The sequence below is a fragment of the Theropithecus gelada genome, chromosome 3, assembly GCF_003255815.1.
Source record: "Theropithecus gelada isolate Dixy chromosome 3, Tgel_1.0, whole genome shotgun sequence".
NCBI classification, from domain to species: domain Eukaryota; kingdom Metazoa; phylum Chordata; class Mammalia; order Primates; family Cercopithecidae; genus Theropithecus; species Theropithecus gelada.
In genome coordinates, this window is record NC_037670.1 from 70,733,325 (window position 1) to 70,745,496 (window position 12,172).

Consider the following 12,172-nt stretch of genomic DNA (forward strand, 5'->3'; position numbering starts at 1 on the left):
GGAACACAGCCCCGCCCATTCTTTCGTGTATGCTCTATGACTGCTTTTGTGATACAATAGCAGAGCGGAATAGTTCGTGTAGATACTGTGTGGCCTGAAAAGTCTAAAATATTTGCTTTGTGGCCTTTTACATAAAAAGTTTGTAAAAGATTCTTATACTAATGGAATGTTTTTGAGAGTCTATGATTGCTTAGAAAAGTTTATTAAGAAGGAGAAAAAGGAATTATTTTGGCCCTTAAAATACTCTCCTAAATTTCGAGGATAAGGCCAGGCGCAGTGGCTCATGCCTGTAATCAATCCCAGCCACTTTGGAAGGCTGAGGTCAGTGGGTCTCTTGAGCCCAGAACTTGGAGACCAGCCTAGGCAACATGGTGAAAATCCATCTCTACTAAAAACACAAAAACTGAGGTAAGAGGACCACCTGAGCCTAGGGAGGCTGAGGCTGCAGTGAGCTGTGATCACACCACTGCACTCCAGCCTGGGTGACAGAGTGAGATCCTATCTCAAAAAAATAAATAAATAAGTAAAAATAAAAAATAAAAAAGTAAAAAAAAAAATAAAAGAATTATTAAATGATCTCAAAATAATATTTTATTATAATAGAAATGTTAACATGTGGTCACATATGATGAAACAATTTTTCCATCTACTATATGCACATTCTCACCCTTTTCTTATCAGCATGTACCTGTTTAACTTGTGGGGGATTGCCAAGGAAGAACTCAGCAGAGGGGAAAGATGGAGCCACAGCCCTTTCCTGGCTCTATTGTTAAGTGAATTAAGCAAATCACTTAATCATCTTTGATTTAAATTTTCTTATCTCCAAATTGTGGACTGGACAAGATAATCCCTAAGGTCCCTGATAGTAATAAAATGATAGGCCTCTGTGATTTAGAACGTAATTTTAAAATGTTAAGTGATCACTGAGGTTTATAGCAGTTATGGCTTTGCATTTATGGTAGATCGGTGGCCATATTTATGATTTATTTTAGTCCAGATTCTTCATCAGTATCTCCACTCCTGATTATGGCGCTGTCCCTATAGGAAAATATGAGCAACTTTATGATGATTTGCTTCTCAAGAAGATTTCCAGGGATTCATTGAGGGAAAAACTGTATAAACTTTTATAGTTCTCTGGTTTATCACCAATTTGAGATATGGGGTTCTTTAGGAAAGGAGTCAAAGGTATGCTGCTAAGAGTTTATATTTTTAGTTAAAAATGTACTTGTAATTGATAATAAAAATATTGAATCCCTTTTCCAGAGTGTTCCATCCATTGACACACGGATCCAAACACTGAAACAAACACTCATTGTATTTCTTTGTGGTACATATTTCTTTCTTTCTTTTTTTTTTTTTTTTTGAGACGGGGTCTTGCTCTGTCACCCAGGCTGGAGTGCAGTGGCCGGATCTCAGCTCACTGCAAGCTCCGCCTCCCGGGTTCACGCCATTCTCCTGCCTCAGCCTCTCGAGTAGCTGGGACTACAGGCGCCCGCCACCTCACCCGGCTAGTTTTTTGTATTTTTTAGTAGAGACGGGGTTTCACCGGGTTCGTCAGGATGGTCTCAATCTCCTGACCTTGTGATCCGCCCGTCTCGGCCTCCCAAAGTGCTGGGATTACAGGCTTGAGCCACCGCGCCCGGCCTGTGGTACATATTTCTATCAGAGATCCTGGTCTATTCTGTCTGATGGATCAGATAGGAAGGCTCAAAAGCAGCATTGTTATTCTACCTAGGACGAGTTCATTTTATTTATTTATTTATTTATTTATTTATTTATTTATTTATTTATTTATTGAGACGGAGTCTTGCTCTGTCCCCCAGGCTGGAGTGCAGTGGCGCGATCTCGGCTCACTGCAAGCTCCGCCTCCTGGGTTTACGCCATTCTCCTGCCTCAGCCTCCCGAGTAGCTGGGACTACAGGCGCCCGCCACCTCGCCCGGCTAGTTTTTTGTGTTTTTAGTAGAGACAGGGTTTCACCGTGTTAGCCAGGATGGTCTCGATCTCCTGACCTTGTGATCCGCCCATCTCGGCCTCCCAAAGTGCTGGGATTACAGGCTTGAGCCACCGTGCTCGGCCGAGTTCATTTTATTCTGCATTGCCACTGTGTTGCTCATGCAATTTAGATGGAGTTGGCATGACCGTAGAATAGTTTGCAAAGAGAAACTCCTTGTCCAGGGAGCCGGAGCTAGGGCTCCTGACCAGATGCTACATCTACCTTCTCTGAAGAGAGAGCTGAGCAGCAGGAATGGGTGAAAGCATAGTGCAATAGAAGGGTACTGCAACTTCTGCCCATTTCAGGATCAGTGATTGCTAATTCACTCCTCACACATGGGGTTTCAAGTCAACCAGTCATAGAATGAAGTACTGGACCACGCACCACAAACTTACACGGAAGCAGAATAAGAAGCAGACGCCTGGCGGTGGGCCGGAAAATAAATGGAATATTTTGCATTCTTCCTTTCAGGAACTTTGTTTGCTTTGATCCCCCTGAGATCTCAGGACGTTTACAGCTGCGGAAGAATTGCAGTCTCTCAATACACTAGATGATGACTGTACAGTGTCATGGTTAGAAGTTCTTAATCATCAGGTAGCCTGGAAACCCACACTGATCACCACATCAGTCCTAGGAGATGTGGGTTACAAGCTACAACCAGGCCCTGGCACACACAACTGGGGGCTGCAGGAAGGACATCAGTGGTTGCAGAAAGCAGTTTAAAATGCTTCAAATGTTATCCTTTCCCTTCTTCCTCCTGCATCTAAACACCTTGCCAACATCTGCCTCAAAGTAGCACAAAACAACTGCATCTATTTCTAAACTTTGAAAAGCCAGACATTAGGCCTGCTCCTGTACAACCGGCCTAATGGAACCACGATGTTCAAAGGCTGTGATTACGGACTGCCTTACCTTGCTCGGGGTGCTGGCACATAAAAGACTGCAGTGCATATAAACCCATTCTCAGAAGGCGTCAACCATTTCACAAACTTTTGTCAGAGAGTCCCAGCAGAAAGGATATCGTCCCTCAAAAAAAAAAAAAAAAAAAAAAAAAGATTATATTATCCAATGAGCCTTTAACTCCCAAGGACTAAACATTTACCAACCATTGAAGATAACAGCTTCAACAGTTTTGGGACTGCCATAAAGATATTATTTAGAGAGAGAAACACAACCTTGGATATTCCCTTGGTTGCAAGTCATGAGTCCAATGTAGTGTTTTTCGTTTTTTGTTTTTGTTTTTATTTCCACTATACGTACAGTTCTGCTCTTTTAAATGCAGTACAGCTCCATATGACCAGTCATTCTTGCCCTCTTAGGAGGGCATATGTAGTGCTCAGAGACATCCTTGTCCAGTAGAAAGAAAGCATACAATTGCTAATATGTAAATAAATGAGAACAAAAAAACTTGCACATATGAGTTTATTCCCTCACATCATTCCTGCATACAAAGTACATTGGGAAAGAGTTAAAACTGGGAAGATTGAAAAGCAGTGTCTGGGATCAGGAGGTGGGTTTGGCTGAACCCTATGAACATGTCAGGGCTGGAGAGATATCTAGGCCTGGCAGCATGACTGTCCATTCCCATGTCAAGGATAATGGGCATGGAATAGTTCTTCTACTCCAGACACATGGATCCCAGGGATTTAGAGTTTATGAAATCCACAGCAGCACGTTATCATGTGTTTGAATGGACAACTGCAGAACCACATGAGGTGGAAGTTGGTAAGAGAGTTGCTGAGAGTGAGAGGAGGGTGTCTAGCACAGTGGTCTTTCAGAGTTTCCTGCAGTGGGCCTCTGCCCAAAGCAATTCAACCCAAACAAGAGAGCAATCTTTCTGGATCTCTGAGGTGACCTGCATGCCACACAGCCCTCCAGTTCCTATTTGAGAAGAATATTTGGCTTCATTTCCTTTTGGGCTGTCTCCCTTCATGGCTTTTTTTTTTTCTTTCATTTAACAAATGTTTGTTGAGATCCTATCCTGGAACTACTTTAAGTATCTTTAAAATAAGGAGTGATGAAATCAAGTTGAGTGCCTATGTGCTTGGCATAGAATAAGTATTATTTTATTTAATTCTCTAATAAGGTACTTTTTTTGGACAGAGTCTTGCTCTGTCACCCAGGCTGGAGTGCAGTGGTGTGATCTCAGCTCACTGCAACCTCCACCTCCCAGGTTCAAGCACTTCTCCTGCCTCAGCCTCCCCAGTAGCTGGGACTACAGGTGCTTGCCACCAAGCCTGGCTAATTTTTTTGTATTTTTAGTAGAGACAGGGTTTCACCATGTTAGCCAGGATGGTCTCAATCTCCTGACCTCATGATCTACCCACCTCAGCCTCCCAAAGTAAGCCTGGGATTACAGGCGTGAGAAGGTATATCTTAAAATTCCATTTTACCTGTGAGGAAACTGCAGCTCAGAATGGTTTTGTCATTTGCCGAAAAATATATGACTGAGAACTGGCAAAAGTAAAACTTACTGTGATTCTGTGATTACAGGCTGTACTGTAATACTGTGGTTACAGACTTTGTTGTCAACACTGAGCTGAATCTTAAGGGCCAGGGAGCTTCCATACTGACTTGACAGCAAGTGGATGGACTAAATACTTTCCTTCCACTATCGCCATCACGGAGATCTTCTGCGAGTGGGATAAGAATGGGAAGGCCCAGTCCTGCATAAACCAGTAGAGCCTTTTGTGAAGGCTCCTGGAAAGTAAGCTGGAGCTGAGTTTATGATTCTGGGACGTGAGTCATTTCCCTTGGGAAACACAGGTCTCCTTGCCCATTCCTGCTCCAGAACATGGTACAATTGGCAATATTTTTTAAAGTCTCTAAAAACCCCTAAAACCTTGTCTTTAATAGAAGACCTATTGTAAAAAGTGCCTTGTCCAAATGAAAGCCTTCTCTTTGGGTTTGAGAAATATGCAGGAGTTTAATTACTGCCCAAGTCTCTCTTATTTGGGCAAGCTTGAATGAATTCTTCATGGCTGGGATCCTTCTTTGGGAGACTAACTTTGATGGCTATCTACCCAGCACCTTTCCAATCAACACTGTGATTATTTTACTTTTTTTTTTTAAGGTGTTTTATTCTGACTTTCTGATGCAGCCTTCCGATAAGGCCAGAATTTGGATAATCCAGGCTAACTAACCGCTTTTTGGTCTTAATTGCCTGGCCCATATAAAGATAATTTACTCAATTCTCCACTTCATTTTTCATGTGTAGATGAAGTCTGACTGTAGTTGCTCAGGCACTATTAATTCAAGTTAACAAGCAACGAAGGCTGCAATAAATTTGTATTTCAGGCTCAACTTTGATTTTACTTACAAACTTCATACAAAAGTGCTGGTTGGCGTGCCTGTCTTTGAAATGTGCTCTATAGAAAGATAATACATGTAACCTTGTATCCTTATGTCCTAAAACATATCTAATTTTGGTAGAGCTTAAGAAGTCAGCAGAATGAATTTTTTTCATTGTTATTTCAAATAAAAAGAAGTGGAACATGTGTTTCTCTGGATGGTATATACAAGAAACTAATTTCTTTTGGGGGAGAAACTGGACTCCCAAGAACCCTCTGTGAGAAATAGTCTACTAAAATAATCTGGTGACTTTGTATATTTCAGTAGAAAGAACTAGTCAAAATCTGCTGGGTGCAGTGACTTACGCCTGTAATCCCAGCACTTCGGGAGGCCGAGGTGGGTGGATCACCTGAGGTCAGAAGTTCGAGTCCAGCCTGGCCAACATGAAACCCCCATCTCTACTAAAAATATAAAAATTAGCTGGGTGTGGTGGCACGTGCCTGTAATCCCAGCTATTCGGGAGGCTGAGGCAGAAAAATTGCTTGAACCTGGGAGGTGGAAGTTTCAGTGAGCGGAGATTGCACCACTACACTCCAGCCTGGGCAACACAGCAAGACTCCGTCTCAAACAACAACAACAACAACAAAAGAACTAGTCAAAATCAATCACACTTTCACAGGTGAGGCAGAGCACAGACATAAATCTCCACATCTCAAGCATCCTACTTACTGAGTGTGAAAACACTGTGAATGTTAACATGGGGCTCAGTTGGTTTTAAAAAAGTAGGGAGAAAGAAGAAATTTGCTTTCTTTAGCATCTACTAATCAGGATAGTAGGTTTACTCCTTTATTTATACCATCTCACTTTCTTTTTAAATCACAATAACTCTGTGAGATGAATATTGCTATCTCCAATTCACAGATGGACAAACTGAGTGAATTGATTTAACCAAGTTATAAAGCTAGTAATCATGGAGAAATGATATAAATCCAGGTCTGTTCTATTTTATATGCATCTGATCAATATTAAAGCCCCAAAGAAGTGAGGCTACTAGTCAGTATCATAAAAAGCAGAACCATATGCTACACACAATGGACAAAGAGAGAGCTACAGGTAGAGAGATAGACAAACTCCCACCTACCAACTTCTCTGTATAACCTGTGTTTCTTTTCCTAGTCATGCTGGACCATGAAAGGGATGCTACAGTAAAAAAGGTATAGAAACCATCACTGGCCCTCAGTTCTAGGCTACTGGAATCCTGTGCCTCCGAGATACTACATCCTTCCTTTCCCTTGCTAGGATTCTCTTTGGTGTTCACTAAAGTTCTCTCGTGGACACTGTAAGCTCTTTACCAGTTCACCTGGTCTTGGCTGACTTTGCTGTAGTTTTCTCTGGAAGGTGATCATTTTTTCCTGTTATCATTGATGTTAACCTCTCCCTCTGATCTCAGAGCTCCTCCTCTGAATCCCACCGAGGTTGGGGAGTGCCCTCTTCCCAGGGGTACTGTGGTTCCCAAGCTCATGACCACTGCTTCTTGTCTTTCCTTGAAATATCCCAAACTCTTCATTATATTCCCAGGTGGGTGGCCTCCATTTCTCCATTTCTTTTGCAACAAAAGAGGAGATTGTATTCACCAAAATTCCTCATAAGAATTCCTTATAGTTTTTGGAAAAAAATACATTCACAAGCTTCCAGGTGTGGGGACAAGGTGGCTAGGGGTGAAACTTAAAAGACAAGATCAACTAGTACAAGATGCTCTAAAGCACCTTCTAAGGAAGACGGGTCCTGCTAACTGGAGGGCTCTTTGTTTTTCTGCATGCTGGAATCTCTCAGAACACAAGGTTTGGCAGGACAGATATGAATTGCTCTGCCTAAGGGAAGTCAGTGGGGTTGGACACCGAATAAAAGGACAGTGTAAATAAAAATATCCCAACGGGGGCCTGACTAGAGAAGGACAAAGGACAGACATTCTAGTGGGGAATGTGGGAGCTATTTGCTGCGATGTGTTTGATGTCACATCCTCTCCTTTATAGGCTGTTTGTGGAAAGATTTGGTAAAACCTGCAGTTTATGCAAGTGGATTATTTAGGGCAAAGGTAGCAAACCCACGTTTCCAGGAGTGAGGCAAGTTATGTAAACAAGTGACGCTGCAAGTGTAAGGCTGCAGGGAGTGGGAGCAACTGTGGCCAAATGAGGAGTACAGGCTTCATCTGAAGGCATGCAAAATTTACTGGTGCATATCAAATTAACACGCGCTGGCAGACGACATTTGCCCTACAGACCACTGCTTGTTACCCAGCTTTAAGAAAACTCAAAGAAAGGCAGAACATTGCTGCCAGGTGGATAAGAGATGGTCACGAAGATAGTGGAGAGGCCTCAGAGGGATAGAAGAGACAGGTGAAACCACCAGGTCACATGAATAAGTTCCTAGGGAAGGAAGGAGCGACCTCAAGAAAACACTGGTTACTAAAGTGCTTGGTTTGAGACAACTGAGAGAAAATGATTTTATTTAGAAAAAGCAGGATACAGAAAATCACCTCTAGGCTGCCTAAATGATCGGTAAAATCCACCATGCTCACCTCATGCCCACTGTGAGTGAGTTTCCAGAAGAGCAGGCAAGGATCTGAGTATACGGTATGGGTCAATGTCACACAGCATCCACAGGGGCTCTGAAATTTGCAGAAATCCAAAGAGAGGGTTTTAGATCTTCCCAACTTGTGGGATTGGCAGAGGTCCAAGACAATTATAGCTACATCTCCAAGGTGAAGAGGGACACAGCAGACATCTGGGTTACATTTATAATCCCAGTGTTCCAGGAAGATGGAAGAACAAGTTAACGCGGGTGCTGAGTGAGAGATCCCAAGAAGGGCCCCGCGTGCGATGCACTTAAAAGTATTCTCTTTCCTGGCAGCTGGCCAGTCAGCGTGGGGAGGCTCAGGCCCAACCACTCTGCACTAGTGTTTCCTTTCCTAAGGCACTCCTGAGAGATTCATGTGGCCAGGGATCTACCTTTGTTCCCTAGTACTTTCCTTACATGCAGGCTGGCTGGCAAAGTGTGTGCAGAACACGCAGAACCACCAGGACCCAGGAAAGCAGAGTGGGCATGAGGAAACCTAGAGAGGTGAGCCTGGCCAAGAGGAATATCGGATAATTTCTTTCCTTCCTGCTTGGGAAAGGTCATTATTTTCTGGGAATGCAAACTCTCAGATTGATTATGAAAATGCAGCTGCCTCCGGCCACTTTCCTCGGTTGCCTAAAGAAACTTTGTATGAAGTGTGAATAAAGTGGAGCTGAAAGATGAAAACAGAACCCAGTAGACATTATTGGAGCCCCTAGATTCTGTTTTGCCTAAAGCACACCTACATGTTTCTGGACTTTTTCGTCAACAAAAACAGCCACCTAGTCCCTCTGAAGTTTAACTTAAGTCGAATTGGAGGTGGAATTTTGTCCCACGCAACTAGAAGTTTATCAGTACACATGAACTATTCTCCTGGAATTTTCCAATAATTAACTGAGTGCTACTGTGCAGGGAGATAGAAGAACTGCCATGGTAAGTGAGGGGAGAAAAGTATTCATATAACACTGGCCCATGGTAGGGATCAGAGGAGCACGTGAAGTTTGTTTCCAGGTTCATCCTTTGTTCTCTCCCTTGCGTATCTTTCATTCCTCTCCCACTATGTTTTGCAGTGTTGTTAGGAGTTGAATTATGTCCCCCAGAAGGAAATGTTGAAGTTCTAACCCTAGGAACCTCAGAATATGATCTTACTTGGAAACAGGCTTGTTGCAGATGTAATTAGTTAAGATGAGGTCATTCTGGAGTAGGGTGGGCCTCTAACAGAATATGACTCGTGCTTTTATAAGAAGAGAAGCCAGAGACAAAAGGAGAATGCCATATGAGGACAGAGGTGGAGACTGAAAGGAAGAAGCTGCAAGCCGTGGGACACCCAGATTGACAGCCAACACCAGAAGCCAGTAAGAGGCAAGGGAGAAATTTCCCTTTCAGGTTTCAGAGGGAGTGTGGCCCTGCATGACACCATACTTTTGCACTTCAAGCCTCTAGAAACTATAGGACAACACATGTCCCTTCTTTAAGCCATCCAGTTTTTGGCACTTTGTTACCATGGCCCTAGAAAACAAATGCAGGTATCTTCAAGTCTCTCCTACTTCACTGTTGCAACAACAAAAAAGAAAGTCTGTCTTAAAAGCTTAATTATTCTGAGTACTTACTTTATTAAAATTTCTTAAGAATTTGCATTTGAAAAGAGAACTGATGAGAGATGGCAATAAGTCAATCTATGATAGAATTTCAGACATCAAGGAAGGGCAGTGTACAGAATCCTGTAAGTCTCTAAGTGCTGTGTATCACTACAACAAAGGTTCTAGCACTGTGTTTCTGGGTGTCTTTGGGTTTTTACAGATATCTCAGGAGCCACTGCAGAAAAGAGAGAAAGGCTTAGGGGGACTGGAGTCTGAGACCTCACTCCAACTTCAACCATAATAACTCTTTTATATTTCGGGATTCCATGTAAGATTTCATTTGAACAGCGTCTGGTGTTAACACAGAGAGAAAGTCACTGCATTGTGGCATTATTTAACTCACACTCAGGCAAACTGGGGTTTTTTTCCCCACCACTGTTTCTGCAAAATGTGCCTACTTATATGTATGGGCTTACCATTAAAGCAGAGTTGGACACATAGGAGACGCAGCATTATTCTTCCTCTTTTTTGTTTAGCTATTGTGACGGGCATAGGGGGAAAGATTTGCTGCTTTTGCTTTGTTCTTGTCTTTTAAGAACTGAAAAATCAAGATCTTCGTGATTCAAAGTGTGCTAGAAGACTGTTTGAAGTAGGAGTCAAAATATCTAGTTTATTCTATTTGTTGATTTATTGGCTGTCCTTTTTATTTATTTTTTGCCATTGGGTGAACAGAGTAGTCTATCAGGATGTACTATTTGTATTCATGTGATTGAGGCAGAAGCAGTACATGAATACTAAAAACAATTGTAACTGATGCTGGGAGTATATAAAGGAAAGAGTGGCTTGCAATTCTCTTCAATTGTAAAAGCATAATTCTTACCCACTTGTATCCCTCTATACTTTTCCATGTATTTCTCATTGGAAACCCTCAGCCATCCTGGGAGGTATGCGACCTGGCACCCCTAACACTATCCCCCAGATGGGCTCAGAGCCTATGGAGGCTCAGAGAATCCTCCCAGGCTTGAGGACAGTTACTGAGCCAGGAGATGGGGCTGCCACAGGGCTTCTGAGACTCGTGCTCTCTGCGATGAGTCAGTGGTGTTTTGTTTTTTCCTGAGCGGTGAGGTCCAGGGAAATCTTAAAACAAATGGCTAACTAGGGCCTTTAGCCCCACCTTACCTCCACCACTTCCACCATAAAACCTTAAGTCTGTCTCTGCAATTGTCATGTCATTGTGACAAGGAGTCCCAAGAAACAAACAGTGAATACCACCCTCAATTTCGTTAAAAGATTCTTCAGTTAAGCATTTGAATCTCAAAATGCTCTTCAAATCCTAATAGCTCATCATTCATCCACCCACTCTCTTCCTTCAGTCAAGACACTTGGCGGCGACACAAGCCACCGGGAGCTCCGGGGCACCTCTGGCTGGCTGGGTGGGTGGACCCGGCTTACCCAGAAAGAGGGGATGCTGTAATGTCACAGGGGCTTTCTTTCTTTTTCTTCCTGTGTTTTCCCCTGAGAACTCCTTTTTTAAGTTACAGGTCTAGGCTGGATATATTGAAAGGACGCAGAAGAACGTGGACTGGCTGGTCGAGGAAGGAGGCCAAACAACTTTTACTAGTATGAGCCTCTGAAAATGAAGCAGGGACAGAGACACTTTGAAGCTCAAGGAAAAGCGGCACGTTAGAGTCCAGGCTCCAAGCCCGGGGTCTTTGTTTTTGTGTCTTTTATAAAGTGGCCCATAGGGACAGTAGGCTGTGTGGTGCGAGCTCCTCCTCACTTCGCGGATTTAGCCCCGAGGGCAGACGAGTCTGGTGGAGAGAAAAACCCTGAACTTCCAAAGGCATCATCCCGCGAGAGAGGGAGTTTCGGGGCTGGCTTGGGGAAAATGTAAAACAAGCAGATGGGGAGCCAAGGATAGGGGGGCGGTGGTAATCAGAGAAGCCTTAAAAGAATAGAGGGGAGTCTAGCCCCACAGCGAGAGTGAGAAAAGAGAGGCTGGGTGGGAGAAGATGGGAGCAGACAGGACGCAGCCTGGATGCCAGGGCGCGCGTTTGGGGGGCGTCCTGGCGGTGCGGAGAGGGAGGGCGCGGGTGACATCACGCCCGGGCCCCCTTCCCCTCGCCGGGTGGGTGGGGCTTCGGCGCGCCGGGCGGGCGCGGGGTCAAGGAGGGGGAAGAGGAGGAGCAGACATGAATGTGTCTGTGTGAAGACCGGGGAGGGGCGGAGGAGGAGGAGGCGGAGGGCGGGGAGGGAGAGCGCGCGTGGCTCGCGGCGGCCGGGCTCCCCCCCCAGCCCCCGACCCCGGCCCGCGACGCGCCGCCTCCCAGCCGCCGCCGCCGCCCGTCTCGCAGCTGGGACCCACTCCGGGCTTGGGGACCCGGCGGGCGGGAGAAGCGCGGGCCCCCGGCGCGGCCTGGAAGGAGCGAGAAAGCAAAAGTAAGGCGAGCAGCACTCCAAGTTTTCCCAACTTCGCCCCCTGCGGTGGCAGGCGTCCTACTGCTCAGCGCGTCCCCTCCGAGCCGGAGAGTGGCTGAAAGAAAAGGGACGGGGCGGGGGAGGGGGCGGAGGAAGAGGGAGTGCGAGGCAGCAGGAGAGTCCGGCAACATCTGTTAAAACTTGGGGGAGGAGGAGCGCGGGGAGGAGGAGGAAGAGGAGGAGAGGAGGGAAGGAGGGAGCGCGCGGGAGGGG